Raw genomic sequence first — 16897 nt, forward strand, 5'->3', positions numbered from 1 at the left:
GGCAATGTTACAACACTAGACTTTGTTTAGGCCTTAACTGCCAAACTACTTTATTGAACAATACATGAACAAGTGAATAAATAACATTAATATTATATTTATGTATATATTTATAGTAGTATTAGACTATATTAAATCCTCGAATAAGAAAAATTATAATTGGTTCACAATCTCTATACTAATGGATGTTTTGTAATTAATGTTCATATATATAGTTGCTCTTTCCTTCTTACCAACAATGGAACCCATCTGGCCTGACCTAATTGCTTCAACAATTCCATACCAACTCTCTGATTTGAACAGTCCTGAGGTTTGTAGATTTGTTAAATTCAAAAGTAGCTGCCAGCCAGATAACATGACTGAACAAATCACGCTGTATGTTTGTGGTTGAATTGTATGACTTGGCTCCTTCCTCAAGCCAACTACCTGGAGACAGCTAAATGGTAGGCCTCTCAACATTTGTATTGTTTTAGGCTGGAACATGGAGCTCAATTTTAACTCCTGGGTGGGAATACTGCAAAGCAAGTGGCGCGTCCGTCCAAGAGCGGCAGCAGGCAGGCTCGGATGATTTTAACGACCTGGAAACCACTGGGAAGCAGCTGCCCAATCATTAAAATCGAGTGGCAGAAGGCCGCTGCCAGGGACCCAGGGGAACGGTCTCCGGCACATGGTAAGTGGATCACTGGGGTGGTGGGGGGGAACCCATGGCAGAGAAAACCCAGGCTTCTTTGTGGGGCCCGGAGGAGCACTCTAGGTTCCTCCTGGCCCACAGGAACCAAATAAAAATTTAAGAACTTACCTTACTGGGTCTCTTCTGGCCCTGGCTGCTGCTCCTGGCAGGTATGGCCTGGCAGTGAAGCGATCACTACTCCCCTGCTCAGGCCTCAGCTTGAAATAGCAGATCGGGCCACCATTACATCATCGGAGCCCCATCTCTACATTTAAAGAGGGTCCCACTGGCTTGGGGCAGGTGTTCCTGCTGCCTGAAATTTTAAATTGCAGCCGGTCAGGTCGGGGCAGGAAAGGAGTGGGTAAGGCCCCCGTTCCATTTTAGCTGCCCACCCACCAACCCCCCCGCCCCGTTTTTCCACCAGGTGGGGGGAGACAGTTAAAATTGAGGCCATGATTTCTTAAAGTACCTGGCTTAAAACCCGTTATGTACTATGACTGAACTAAAGAGGCCACGACCAACCTAAAAATAGACAAATGTGCTTTTTTTTTGTCACTGAGGGGCCTTTTTGGAGTCCAGGGAGCAGTGGATCTGACAGACCTGGCAGCCATAGGATTTGATATCAGTCAGAATAGTAAAACAGAATGGAAAAAGATTCCTTACCAATATCATTGAAATTGGAATTGGTGGACAGAAGTGAGCCAAAAAGGTCAGATTTTTAGAAGAGCTAGTAATTGTACCCATCAGGACTTAAGAAGAGTGGGGAAAAAAATCATTATTTAGTTTAAAAAGTGTAATTTGCATAATTTTAATTAACATTAATGGATCAATTTGAGATCATGAATTTCTACCCATTCATTTTAATGTTCGGAAATTTACTGGCTGAGGAATGCAGAAATGGAGAATCTGCCCATTACAATCTATAGATACAACTTAGAAAAGTTTAGGTACTAACATTTACACTCATTTAACTGTTACTGATTTATTTCTAACTTATTTTATTCTTTTTTCTCCCTTCTAAAATGTTTTCACGATGCACCACTCCCATTTTAGACAACAGGCTCAAATTCTGATCCCAAACCTTCAGTGTCTTTCCACAGTTGGTCACTGTGAAGTAAATGAGAACAAAATGGGTTGACTATCCCTCCAAATAGCTCTCACCTATGGAGAGAATCTAGCTCCCATGTAACACCTTTACACAGTGCGAATGAGAACTGTTGGGTCTCAGCCATGGGCGAATCAAAAATGCGACCCCAATTTTAACTCCCCCTGTCTGTTAGATCAAGTTACATCAAGTCTACAACACAGAAATAGGCCATTCGGCCCAGCTGGTCCATGCCTGCGTTTATGCTCCACCTCCCACCCCTACTCATCTAAACTAATCAGCATACCCTTCTATTCCTTTCTCCCTCGTGTGCTTAACTAGTTTCCTCTTAAATGCATCTATACTATTTGCCTCAACTACTCCTTGTGGTAGCATGTTCCACATTTTTACCGCTCTTTAGGTGAAGAAGTTTCTCCTGAATTCCCTATTGGATTTATTAGTGACTATCTTATATCTATGACTTCTTCTTAGGACTCCCCCACAAGTGGAAACATTTTCTCTACGTCTACCCTATCAAACCCTTTCATTATCTTAAAGACCTCTATCAGGTCACCCCTCAGCCTTCTCTTTTCTGGAGAAAGGAGCCCCAGCCTGTTCAACCTTTCCTGATCAGTATGTCCTCTCAGTTCTCGTATCATCCTGGTGAATCTTTTTTGCACCTTCACCAATGCCTCTGTATCTGTTTTCTAATATGGAGACCAGAACTGTGCACGGTGCTCCACGTGTGGTCTAACCAAGGCTCTACACAACGTCAACATAATTCCTTTGCCTTTCAGTTCCATCCCTCTAGAAATGAACCCCAGTGCTTGATTTGCTTTTTTAAAATGCCCTTTTTAACCTGCGTCGCTACTTTTAGTGATTTGTGTACCTGTACCTCTAGATTCCTTTGCCCCTCTATCCCATTTAAACTCTTATTATCTAAGCCTCCTTATTCTTCCTACCAAAATACACCACCTCACACTTATCTATATTGAAATTCATTTGCCAATCACATGCCAATTCTGCAAGTTTATTAATGTCTTCTTGTATTTTGTCCCTTGTATTATCTACACCCCCCAACATGGTGTCATCCGCAAATTTTGAAATTGTGCTTCCAATTCCTGAATCCAAATTGTCAATGTAAATTGTGAACAGCAGTGGTCTGGTGGAAACCGAGCAGAGGGGCAGTAAAAAATGAGGGTTTGACTTACACCCTCTGATCCGCTGCCTTCCCACCATGTCACGATGCTAGCCTGCTCTTTAGATCAGGCAGGTGGAACTCCTGCAGGAAAGCAGCAGGGTCCTCTTTAAATATGCAGATCAGGGGGCCGATTTTCAGATAGCCGAGCGGGTGCGTTGGGGGCGGGGGTGGGGGGGGTCCAAAAATGGCGCAATCCCAGAGCGGGTTCGGAGCCCGGCTCCAACCCGCTCACTTCCGGGTTCCCCAATGACACGTTCGGGTGCGCGCGCAGCTCCCACATGCAGGACTCCCATCGGCAATTAAAGCCGGCGGGTTGACAATTTCGACAGTTATTTAGGTAGTTGAGGTACTTGACAGACCTCATTGACTGGAGATTTTGGCAGGGTGCAATTTTGAAGGATCCTCAGCGTGTTTCCCGTGCTGTGGGAAACACTTCCTGTTGGAGCTAACAAGTTTCAGCCAGCAGCCAATGGGAGATGCAAAGGATTATTTGACAGATGGGGGGAAACCTCATTTATTGCAGCAGGGCACTCTGTCACTTCAGACAAAGTTTTGGCTGCAACACCTTTGTCTTTCCACTCAAAATTATTAATTTATACCCTAAACTCTGCTGTGCAAACACATTTACTACTTTGCGGACCCCCTCAAACTCACACAGTCAGGATGGGGGGTGCCGTAGCTGCATTCATGACTTCATCCAAGGACGAGCAATATCACCAGCCTCGCCAGGCACGCCGTCCACCTCCGCCACGTGGAGCTCCATAACACAGTGCTGCGTCACAGGCACCTGCACAACAGCACGGAGGGCAACAAAAGAGAGAGTGGCGTCGCAGGAGGCGCTGCCCACGCCACAGGGTCTACAGACCGAGGTTCAGCTTCCTGGACCTCTCTGAGGAGCAGTGCATACGGAGGATCAGGGTCAGTCGCCAGGTAGTTGCGAACGTCGGCATCCTCCTTCATGCCGAGCTGCTCCCGGCTGGCCCGAGCGCATCTTCCTATCTGTCGCTGTCAAAGTCACCACTGCCCTCAACTTCTTCACCTCCGGATCATTCCAGGGTGCCACCGGGGACATCGCCGGGGTCTCTCAGTCATCTGCACACAAGTGCATAAGGCAGGTCACCGATGGCTTGTTTTGTAGGGCCTCGCACTATATCAAATTCCCAATGGATGACCTCAGCCAGACGGAGAGGGCAGTCGGATTCCACGCCGTGGCTGGCTTCCCAAGAGTGCAGGGTGTAATCAATTGCACCCATATAGCAATATGAGCACCTCCACACGAGCCAGGACTGTTCATCAACACGAAGAGCTATCAATCCATCAACACTCAGCTCATCTGTGACCACCGCAAGAGATTCCTTCACGTGTGCACCTGATACCCTGACAGCTGCCACGATTCCTTCATCCTCCGGGAGTCCAACATCCCGCCCCTCTTCCATGCACCGAACTCCCGCAAGGGCTGGCTCCTCGGGGACAAGGGATACCCCCTGCACACGTGGCTCATGATACCTCCGAGGAACCCCACCATCGAGCAACAGCGTTGATATAATGACAGCCACATCGCTACCAGGTCTACAATTGAGCATGCTATAGGGCTGCTCAAGATGCGCTTCAGGTACCCTTGATCGTTCTGGAGGAGCACTTCAATACGCACCAGACAGAGTGGGACGCTTTATAGTCGTCTGTTGTGCCCTGCACAACACAGCACAACAGAGAGGGGTGCCACTGGAGGAGGCCCCATCCACATCAGCCACCTATATTGAGGGGGAGGAGGAGGAGGAGCAAGCCATGGGCAGAACAGCGGGTCACCTGGCTGCTCTTGAGTCCAGGGAGTCAATGATATGTGAACGGTTCTCCTAACATCAGACAGTGTGAAGAGTCCAGTCCTCACCACCTGGACAGAGGAGCGGCCACACCAGCACCCTCCCCCACCCCCTGCACAAAATAGTCGTGCAACTACACATACACCACTGTAGCGTGACCCGATGGGTGGCATCAAGTGTGGGTGTTCATGGTGAACCTCATGAAAGGGACTTATTGCACAAGTCAAGAATGGCCAAGATGTGGCAGTAGTGGTGACATTAATAATATTTAATGTGCCATTAACAAAAATCAAATATAAATAAAAAACATAACAAACTGTCAAACTCCCTTGTGCATCCCCTTTGTGCTCACAAAACCTTTGCCTTTCGCTTCCAGCTACTCCAACGTGGTGCATCCCCTGTGGCTGCAGCAGAGGTAGTGGCAGGTTGCTCTTGTTCATGCCCTGACCAATTAGATGCTTTGGGCCGATGCCCTCTGGGTTTTGGTGCCCGTGAGGGCCCCTCCAAAGACTGCTCCACCTGCACCTGTGCAGGGGCAGACTCGGCCACCTGGAGAGGAGGCAGCATTGTGGGTACTGGTTGAGAGGGGGACAACGGGTGAGACGTGGGAGCGCTTTGAATGGCGTCCCCACTTCCATGTCCCCTTTTGCCATCATCCCTCTCCTGGGCCAGGCCCACATTACTCCTACCACCCTGCTGGACGACAGTTTGGAGGACATGTGTGAAGCCTTGTAAGGTCAGTCCTAGTGTATCTGCCTGCCTGTTTAAGGCGGCAGAAAGTTGCTCACCCTGAGTCTGAAGGGCCGTTGTCAGGGCCTCAATGGACTCATTGGTGAGCCGTGCTTGAAGCTCGATGGAAGCTAGACTTCCCTCCATCGCAGACATTCCCGCACTTATCCGTGGCATTATCTCAGAGATGCCTACACGTCCCTGTGACAGTATCTCAGAGATCCCTTCCTGTACCCGTGCCATCATTCCACTCATGTAGGAGTTGGACTCCTCCATCCTCTGCGCGATTGTGGAGAATGCACCTGGCACTTGTTCCAGCACCTCGCAAATGTGCTGCTGCCCCTTGATCATTCTCCTTTTAAAGGATGGCCCCCAGGGTTCAGCATCTGTCTCCAGCTGAGCAGAGCCTGGAGAGGAGTGCTGCCACCGACACGGACTCTCCACAGCTGCCCCTGCCACCTGTGTCTGCTCGTGCTCACGTGTGTTGTAACTCACCAGGTGCCAACCCACCGAGGTGTGAGTATCTGCGCTGGTGGATGGCTCGCTAAGATGTGACGGTGCACCTTCAGAGACCGGCAGGTCCTCTGAGGAATCGCCCTCTGCCGTCACAGCGGTCGCTGAAGACCCTGTAAGGGAGAAAGTAGAGAGGCGTGAGTGAGGTGTGGCGACGTGGCCAACCGCTAAATGCATTGGTTTGGGTGTGACTGACCGTGAAAGAGATGCATCAGAGGGTGCGTATGAGAGAGAGAGCCATGACATTGTATGAGGATTGGGTTGAATGGTAGTGATGGGATGACTACTGGGGAAGTGAGTAAGTGCAGGTAAGTTGAGAATGAGGTTTGAGTGGGTGTGAGGAGTGATGTGATAGGGTCGTGTTGGCAGTGCAGAATGAGTTGTGGGGTGTGGGGGCGGTGATGTGGAAGATGGAGTGTAGGAGAATGAGTAAGTGTACTCACTTTGGCTGACTTAGTTAGGTCATTGAAGCGCTTCCTGCACTGGATCCAGGTGCGGGATACGTTGCTGCTGCTGCTGATCTTCTCTGTCACCTCGAGCCAGGCCTTCTTGATGGCAGAGGCAGGCCACTTCCTCCCGTCTGCCGGGTAGAAAATCTCCCTCCTCCTCCTCACCCCATCCATTAGGACCTGGAGTGAGGCATCGTTAAACCTGGGAGCAGCCTTTCCCCTGGTCTGCTCCATGCTGCACTTTTGGTTGGTTGATGCAGGAGCAGCTTTGGAGGACTGCCCCTTTAAATAGGGCTCCTCCAGCTGATAGCCTGTGATGCGGGTGCGCAGTCCACTCTCTGCGCAGGTTGACGACAGGAAACCCGGAAGCCACGGTAAGTGGCTTCAATTTACTCGCGATTGCATGTGGAACGGACAGATTTTACTGGGCGTGTTACCCTTTAAAATAGGAGCTGCAAGCCAAAAGGACTACCTGCTCTTCTTTGAATAGTGCCAATATTTTACATCCACCTGCTAAGGCGGATAGTTTAATATCTCATCCATAAGACAGCACCTCCAACAATGCATTATTCCATCGGTACCATATGAAAGTGTTAGCCTTAGCTCAGTGGTAACACTTTTGCCTCCAAATCAGAAGGTCATGGCTTAAAGCCCCACTGCAAGACTTGAGCACATAATCTAGCCTGACATTTCCGAGCAGCACTGAGGACATTGCATTGCCACCTTTTCAATAAGACATTGTACCAAGACCCCGTTTACCCTCTTGGTTGAACGTAAAAGATTCCACGACACTATTCAAATAAAAGCAGGGGATTTCTCTCTCGTCAACATTTATCCCTCAACCAACAGCATCAAAAAACAGATTAACTGGTCATTTTTGTCATTGTTATTTGTGAGACCTTGCTGTGCACAACTGACTTCCTACAAAACAACAGGATGTGAAAGGCACTATACAAATGCAAGTTCTTTCTTTTTTTTACATCTTACCCATACATACTGCAGAGTTGGAAGAACCATCTACAGCGCCATCATGTCACAACTCTGCTATACTTAATAATCCAGCATCAACAAATGGGAGAAATATCCAAAACATTTATCAATAAGTTGTACAATATTTAAAAACTCTGAATAACATTTTGGTCAACAAATGGTTAAAAATCTTACTGTCAGTGTGCCTTCATCAACTTGCAAAGCTCAAGGATAATCATTTAATGAACCCATTGATTTACGTTCTGCCAATTGATCTTTGCTCATGTGCAGTTAGCCAAACAACAGACACAGTGCACATGAACAATCAAATTAAAGCAAAAAAAAGCCGATGAATTCACATCGAAAATAGTTGATTTTTTTTCTATTTCTGACCAGGAATTTGATATTTCAGAGTTTAGCTTGCACTGCAATATTGACGATTTCTTCTTTGCCATTAAGAATTCTTTTGCTCTTACAAAATAGAACACTGACAACTACACACAGAATCCACGAGATACTTGTTAGTAAAAAGGGATTATTAAGTTAAAACTACTCACATGTTCAGCCAAATAGCGTTCAAAATTCTGAATGAAACTTTGATACCTGAACAAGGGGCAACTTTCTCTATAATTTACTTAAATTAGTGTAATGACAGTAGCTTCAGCCATCTTGCATTACTAACCAATTATACTCCACTGGACTTTGAATTTCCAGGATGTTGGGTAATATTTACTTTAAGCTCTGCTTCATGTTTGCACACAATTTCACCATTGAGTGATTATAATAAGCCAGATCAAGTTCAAAAAGCAATAAATCTGGATTTGTTTTTATATACCTAAATTTTCATTTTTATTTTTTAAAAGCTGTGTATTCACATCATTACACTTGATATAACTATAAAAATAAATAGTCCTTGCAAAAATTCAAACTACATATCATTTTGCTTGTAAGAGATTCAAATGAAATTTTATTGAGGTCATTGAAAACAACCATTGCTTCTGTGGCTTCTCACATTCCACTCTGTCAACCACAATACCAATGCATTACATGCTATAGAATCAAAACCAATCATCTATTCTATTCTTGTTTTCTGAAGCACTGAGCAAAAAAACATGCTTGAAAGATCCCCTTCTGCATGGGCTCCTGAAGGAGCATTCCATAAAATTCTGCTAATTTGCAAAAAAGCCACAGAATCGAGAAACATATGAACATAAAAGCCTGAGAAACCCTGGAATGGGAAGAGACCATTTTGTCTTCTGAAGCTAGTCTGTCGAAAATACAATGACCATGTTATGCCTTCCAACCAACCTGTTGGCCAGGGGCTGCAGAAAACTACTGAGTTTATTTCGAATTGCTAACACTCAGGCAAAGAGACTAACTTTTGAACTGAAGTGACCTGGTGTTCAGTCACTGGTCTGAGCTGGCCGGAACCGGTTTGAATTAGTTACGCTTCTAAGGGACAAAGGGACTGATGAGACACCAGTCCTTATTTAGAAAAGGAGTAATGAGGTGATGCTACCTAACCCCTTGGAACAGAGCCAATCAGGAGATGACACCGACCACTCTAGCAAATCTGAGCCAACAGGAGAAGACAGCATCATTCGAAAAGACAGACTTGGAAATAAGACTGAAGAATTGCAGGCTTGGTGCCAGTTTGTGTGCGAAACTCTGGAGACTAACCATCACGAAAGTGGGAGACCCTACGTCAGGGACGTAGCTACGTCAGGGACGTAGAGACTTCGTCAAGAGAGAGAGAACAGAACACCTGGCCAGCGTCAGCTCTCCTTTCCAGGTAATATAATATCCTTTCTATTCTGTGACCACTCAGGGAGTGTTAGTCAGAGAAACCTAGTGGGTGTGCATTTAAATCCTAGTTTAAGTATAAAACTGTATAACCTGCTGTAAACTGCATGCCTATATCTAACCAGACGTATAAGCGGTATGCACATGATCTAATAACGTTAATAAAGAGAATTAAGAATTAAGAGAGAATTGACTCTTCTCTTTGTACTAAGCCAATAACCGTAACCGGTGACCTCCGGTCAACAAACCTGATTCAAAATTTCCATAAAGTAAAAACAAAGAACGTCAACTGCATATTCTTTCAGTAACTTTTCACAAAATTCCAGAATTATTTAACCTAACGTTAGTTTTACGTCCAAGCAGCAAATTTAAAATCTACCCCACTGATTTGCTCAAACTTGCAAATGGTAGGAAACCAGAAGCCCACAAGAAACAATCCAATCAAATCTCTCAGATTTTTACAAAGTAATTTTGGCAGCCATGTTGTTTGATGACTCACTGCATAACAATTAGATTCATAACATAATAAATATGTCAAAAATTACAGAATTGTTTAAAAAAAATCACTCAACATTGCATATTGCATCTTACTGCACTAACTTTCCCCCTCATACTCCTGGCCCAACTTTCCGAGGCCTGAGGCATGACTTCTGATTCTCTTCCCCAAAGAGGACAGGGAGGGCTGAATGACGAAGGTTTTCAGCATTATGGTAACTTCCTGCATATTGGGTGTTGACACGGAGAATCCTTTGATTGTTGTCACATACTATCTGAACATTGAGGGAATGGAATCCTGTTGGATGTTCTGTAGGTACCCTTCAATACAATGCAGGTATCATCGCTTGCATGCTGGACCTTGAGGAAGCCAGGAACCCTACAAAAACAGTATGGCCCTGTATCTTTGCTGACCATCTGTGATACCAAAGCTTATGGATTAGGCTGCTCTGGTTTAAAGAGCATCAGCGACTTGACAAGTACATGCCTGTACTGCTCTTTGGCTGATGGTGCAAAGATTCCCCCATGGCTGTCTGATATGACCCTGTGCTGTAGAAGCTGAGGGCAGTGGTCACCTTCATATTCATTGAGAGAGCAGTGCGGGCAGATGAGCTTGGCTGCAGGCCGACTTGCAGTAGGTGACACACCTGACCTATTGCCTCTTTGGTAAAACGCACTCTTCTTATGCAGAGCTCCACAGAGAGGTCCTGATATAACCTGTGCTGCCTGCATATTTTCTGAGGAGGGAGGTAATACCTGGTGGGCTGCATCCTACTTGAATGGTGCCTGACTCCTTTCCTCCATCTTGTGATGCTTTTCATCCTCATTCATGAAAATGGCATACAGTGACATGCCCATAAGGGAAGTCATGCCTGGTCCTGAGATGCCTTTACTATGGGAGGGAGGGCCCTAAAATCTTCTGGTGGACTGACCCTGTGAGAGGCAGTCAGATACAAGTACAGGTCTTTGTAATGGAAAGTGCAAAAAAAAAAGGTTCAAAAAGCATTCCCAGCTACAGAAAGCACTGTATAAAGTTTCAAGACTCTTCAAGTTCATAAATACCTCACTTCTGCCTTGATCAGATGATCCCGGCAGCTACTGTGCTTCATATATCTGAGTCTAACTTACCCTGTGTGCAACAGCAGTGTAAACCCAGGAAACTCACAGCTGCAATGCCACTGGCTCTCACTCTGACATATGCAACTTAGGTCAGTGGGTCCTAGGTGAGCCGATCGTGGGATGGCGCAGAAAGCACAAGGAAACTCGAAGGAAATGTTTTAGAGACGCACCAGTGGCAGAACCAAATTTCCTCACAAAAAAAAATTCCCTGTGCCATTTATACGGCGAGGAAATTCACCCCCATTGTGTTCTTCAACTTACCATGAACAATAGACCCAATTTTAACTCTGGGTGGGTTACTTTCCTTCTGGCCCCACAAAGGAAAGTGAAAATATTTACTGTTTTGGCTTCTTCATCTTCCCCGCAGTTTCTGACTCTCTCCAGCCTGGTGGGAAAGCCACATTGGCTTCCTCCCTCAGGCCCGAGTTAAAATCATTGATCCAGGAGGCAGTCACAACCCTTAGGTTAGATAGTAGTTTAGATTTGGTCAGTGGTCAGGGACAGGAGGATGTGACTGCAAGTCAGGCAGGTATGGGGACCCAGGATGTAGTGATGGTGGAGCCTCAGCCCTTGACCTTGTCCAACAGGTACGAGGTCCTTGCTACCTATATGGATGAGAGCAAGGACTGCAGGGAGAATGGGCAAAATGACCATGGCACTATGGTAAAGGGGACCATTGAATTGGGAGGAGTAAAAAGGAATGTGGTAGTGATCGGGGATAGTACAGACAGGAGAATAGACACTGTTCTCCGCAGCCACGACCGAGAGACCCGAAGGCTGTGTTTCCAGTGCCAGGGTTAAGGATATCTCCTCGCAGCTGAAAAATAAAAGAACTTGGAGCATGAGGGGGAAGATCCAGTTGTCATGATAGGAACCAACGACATAAGTAGAAATAGGAATGAGGTTCTGCTGAGGGAGTTTGAGGAGCTAGGGTTTAAATTAATAAGCAGAACCTCAAAGGTAACACTCTCTGGATTACTACCTGAGCCACGCGCAAATTGGCATAGGGACAAACAGATCAGAGAGTTAAATGCTTGGCTCAAAGAGTGGTGTGGGAGACAGGGGTTTCGATTCATGGGGCACTGGCACCAGTACTGGGGAAAGAGAGAGCTGTACCGTTGGGACAGGCTCCATTTAAACTGGGCTGGGACCCAGTGTCCTGGTGAATCGAATAACCAGAGCTGTAGATAGTGTTTTAAACTAAAAAGGTGGGGGGGGGGGGGGGGGAATCAGGTGAGGGGAAATTTAGAAATCTAAAGAGGAATGTCAAGGCAATAGAGCAGTGTAGCGATTTGGGTAAAGATAAGCAGAGGGTGACAGGAAGGAACAGAGAATTTAATGGTAATTGAGCATCAACAAATAAAGTCAAAGCAGGGAAAAATGGTAAAAAATTAAAGGCGCTTTATCTGAATGCACATTCACAACAAGAGACGAATTAATGGCACAAATAGAGATAAATGGGTTTGATCTAGTAGCCATTATAGAGACATGATTGCAAGGTGACCAAGGTTGGGAACTAAAAGTCCAAGGTCTTCGACGTTCTGAAAAGACAGTGAAATGGAAAAGTGGGGTTAGCCCTGATAATAAAGGATGACATAAGGACAGTAGTGAGAAAGGATCTTGGTTCAGGAGATCAGGAAGTAGAATTAGTATGGATGGAGATAAGAAATAACAAGGGGCAGAAAACACGGTGGGAGTAGCTTATCGGCCCCCTAACAGTAGTTATACTGTTGGACAGAGTATTAATCAAGAAATAATAGGAGCTTGTAACAAAGGTAATGTGGTAATTGTAGGGGACTTTAATCTTCATATAGACTGGACAAATCAAATTGGTAGTTTGGAGGATGAGTTCTTGGAATGCATTCGAGGCAGTTTCCTCGAACAAGACATTGTGGAACCAACCAGGGAACAGGCTATTTTAGATCTTGTCTTGAGTAATGAGACAGGGTTAATTAGTAATCTCACAGTAAAGGATCCTCTGGGGAAGAGTGATCATAATATGATAGAATTTCATATTGAGTTCGAGAGTGATATACTTAAGTCCGAAACTAGAGTTTTAAATTTAAATCAAGCCAATTACATAAGTATGGGGGGTGGTTGGCTAAGGTAGATTGGGAAATTAGATTAAAAGGTAAGATGGTAGATAATGGCAAGCATTTTTTAAAATTTCAAAATTGTCAACGAACATACATTCCATTGAGAAATAAAAATTCCATGGGAAAAGTGATCCATCCATGGCTAGCTAAAGAAATTAAGGATAGTATTAGATTAAAAGAAGAGGCTTATAATGTAGCCAAGAAGAGTAATAAGTCTGAGGACTGAGAGAGTTTTAGAAACCAGCAAAGGATGGCCAAAAAATTGATAAAATGGAGAAAATAGAATATGAGAGTAAATTAGCAAGAATATAAAAACAGATTGGAAGAGCTTCTACAAGTATGTAAAAAAGAGAGTAGCGAAAGTAAACATGGGTCCCTTAGAGGCAGAGACAGGAGAAATTATAATGGGGAATAAGGAAATGGCAGAGACGTTAAACAAATATTTTGTATCTGTCTTCCCAGTTGAAGACACAAGAAACATACCAGAAATAATGGGGAACCAAGGGTCTAATGAGAGTTAGGAACTTATAGGAATTAATATTAGTAAAGAAAAAGTACTAGAGAAATTAATGGGACTGAAAGCCATCAAATCCCCTGGACCTGATGGTCTACATCCTACAGTTCTAAAAGAGGTGGCTGCAGATATAGTGGATGCATTGGTTATGATCTTCCAAAATTCCCTAGATTCCAGAGCGGTCCCAATGGATTAGAAATTAGCAAATGTAACACCGTTATTCAAGAAAGGAGGGAGAAAGAAAACAGGGAACTACAGGCCAGTTAGCTTGACATCAGTTGTCGGGAAAATGCTTATTAAGGAAGTGGTAACAGGGCACTTAGAAAATTAGAACATGATTAGGCAGAGTCAGCATGGCTTTGCAAAAGGGAAATTGTGTTTAACAAACCTATTAGAATTTTTTGAGGACATAACTAGTAGGGTAGATAAAGGGAAACCAGTGGATGTGGTATATTTACAATTTCAAAAGGCATTCGATAAGGTGCCACATAAAAGGTTGTTACATAAGATGAGGGCTCATGGGGTTGGGGTAATATATTAGCAAGGATGGAGGATTGGTTAATGGACAGAAAACAGAGAGTAAGAATAAATGGGTCATTTTCAGGTTGGCAGGCTGTAACTAGTGGGGTGCTGTGAGGATCAGTGATTGGGCCTCAGCTATTTACAATCCATATTAATGACTTAGATGAAGGGACGGAATGTAACGTATCCAAGTTTGCTGATGATACAAAGCTAGGTGGGAAAGGAAGCTGTGAGGAGAACGCAAAGCCTCTGCAAAGGGATGTAGAAGGGTTAAGTGAGTGAGCAAGAAACATAGAAACATAGAAAAATAGAAGCAGCAGTAGGCCATTCGGCCCTTCAAGCCTGCTCCGCCATTCAATATGATCATGGCTGATCCTCTATCTCAATACCATATTCCCGCTTTCTCCCCATACCCCTTGATGCCTTTTGTCTCTAGAAATCTATCTAGCTCCTTCTTAAATATATCCAGTGACTTGGCCTCTACAGCCTTCTGTGGTCGAGAATTCCATAGGTTCACCACCCTCTGAGTGAAGAAATTTCTCCTCCTCTCAGTCCTAAATGCCCTACCCCATATCCTGAGACTGTGACCCCTTGTTCTGGACCCACCAGCCAGGGGAAACATCCTCCCTGCATCCAGTCTGTCTAGCCCTGTCAGAATTTTATATGTTTCTATGAGATCCCCTCTCATTCTTCTAAACTCAAGTGAATACAGGCCAAGTCAACCCAATCACTCTTCATACGATAGTCCTGCCATCCCAGGAATTAGTCTGGTGAACCTTCGCTGCACTCCTTCTATGGCAAGTATATCCTTTCTTAGGTAAGGAAAACAAAACTGCACCACAATACTCCAGGTGTGGTCTCACCAAGGCCCTGTATAACTGCAGTAAGACATCCTTGCTCCTGTACTCAAATCCTCTTGCAATGAAGGCCAACATGACATTTGCCTTCCTAACTGCTTGTTGCACCTGCATGTTTGCTTTCAGTGACTGGTGTACAAGGACACCCTGGTCTCTTTGTACATCAACATTTCCCAATCTATCACCATTTAAGTAATACTCTACCTTTCTGTTTTTCCTTCCGAAGTGGATAAATTCACATTTATTCACATTATACAGCATCTGCCATGTATTTGTCCACTCACTCAACTTGTCCAAATCGCCTTGAAGCCTCTTTGCATCCTCCTCACAACTCACGATCCTACCTAGTTTTGTGATGTCAGCAAACTTGGAAATATTACATTTGGCTCCCTCATCCAAATCATTGATATATATTGTGAATAGCTGAGGCCCAAGCACTGATCCCTGCGGTACCCCGCTAGTCACCGCCTGCCACCCCGTAAAAGACCCATTTATTCCTACTCTCTGTTTCCTGTCTGTTAACCAATTTTCAATCCATGCCAGTATATTACCACCAATCCCATGAGCTTTAATTTTGCACACTAACCTCTTATGTGGGACTTCATCAAAGGCTTTCTGAAAATCCAAATAAACCACATCCACTGGTTCTCCCTTATCTATTCTACCAGTTTCATCCTCAAAAAACTCCAGTAGGTTTGTCAAACATGATTTCCCTTTCATAAATCCATGTTGACTTTATCTAATCCAGTTGATAGTTTCTCAGTGTCCTGTTATCACATCCTTTATAATAGACTCTAGCATTTTCCCTACTACTGATGTTAGGCTAACCGGTCTGTAGTTCGCTGTTTTCTCTCCCTCCTTTTTTAAATAGTGGGGTTACATTTGCCACCCTCCAATCTGCAGGAACTGTTCCATAATCTATAGAATTTTGGAAGATGACAACTAATGCATCCATTATTTCCATGGCTACCTCTTTTAGTACTCTGGGATGCAGATTATCAGGCCCTGGAGATTTATTGACTCTCAGTCCCATTAATTTCTCCAGCATTACTTTTTCACAAATTGTTTTTTTACTATTTGTTTAATTGCTCTGCCATTTCCCTGTTCCCCATTATATATTCTCCCGTTTCTGACTCTAAGGGACCTACATTTGTCTTCACTAATCTTTTTCTTTTTACATACTTGTGGAAGCTTTAACAGTCTACTTTTATGTTCCTTGCAAGTTCACTCTCATACTCTATTTTTCCCCTCTTAATCAATCTCTTGGTCCTTTTTTGCTGAATTCTAAACTGCTCCCAATCCTCAGGCTTGCTACTTTTTCTGGCAACTTTATATGACTCCTCTTTGGATCTAATACTATCCTTAATTTCTTTTGTTAGCCATGGTTGGGCCGCTTTTCCTTTTGTGTTTTTGCGCCAGAAAGGAACGTATAATTGTTGCAATTCATGCGTTCGTTCCTTAAATGTTAGCCATTGCGTATCCACCGTCATGCCTTTCAATGAAGCTTCCCAATCTATCATAGCCAACTCACTCCTCATACCTTCGTAGTTTCCTTTGTTTAGATTTAGGACCCTAGTTTCGGATTGGACTACTTCACTTTCCATCTTAATGAAGAATTCTGTCATGTTTTGGTCACTCTTCCCTAAAGGATCCCGCAAAACAAGATTATTAATTAACCCCTTCTCATTGCACAATACCCAATCTAGGATAGCCTGTTCCCTGGTTGGCTCCTCAACGTACAGGTCTAAAAAACCAGCTCATACACACTCCTGGAATTCATCCTCCACAGTATTATTGCTAATTTGGTTTAGCCAGTCTATATGTAGATTAAAGTCACCCATGATTACTGTCGTACCCTTGTTACATGCATCTCTAATTTCCTGTTTGGTGCTATCCCCTACATTACCACTACTGTTTGGAGGCCTATAGACAACTCCCACCAGTGTTTTCTGCCCCTTGGTGCTTCTTAACTCCACCCAGACTAATTCTACATCTTTGGTTTTCTGAGCCAAAATATTCTTTCTCACTATTGCTCTGATTTCATCCTTTACTAACA

At 44.4% G+C, this 16897-nt stretch overlaps 1 protein-coding gene across 4 annotated transcripts in view; it reads right to left on the reverse strand.

Annotated features, from left to right (window-relative positions):
* Nucleotides 1-16897, reverse strand: part of slc2a9l2 (solute carrier family 2 member 9, like 2) — a 396296-nt gene that overhangs the window by 358689 nt on the left and 20710 nt on the right. The window contains exon 1 of one of the 4 annotated variants that reach the window (XM_067991516.1): nt 7993-8120. The exons of 2 other annotated variants lie outside the window; for them this stretch is intronic. The gene's annotated coding sequence lies outside the window, so the exon portion shown is untranslated. Of the gene's footprint in view, nt 1-799; nt 875-7992; nt 8121-16897 lie in introns of those variants that run through there. One more of the 4 variants, XM_067991523.1, reaches the window with a different exon arrangement.

Source organism: Heptranchias perlo, chromosome 1, assembly GCF_035084215.1.
Source record: "Heptranchias perlo isolate sHepPer1 chromosome 1, sHepPer1.hap1, whole genome shotgun sequence".
NCBI lineage: Eukaryota > Metazoa > Chordata > Chondrichthyes > Hexanchiformes > Hexanchidae > Heptranchias > Heptranchias perlo.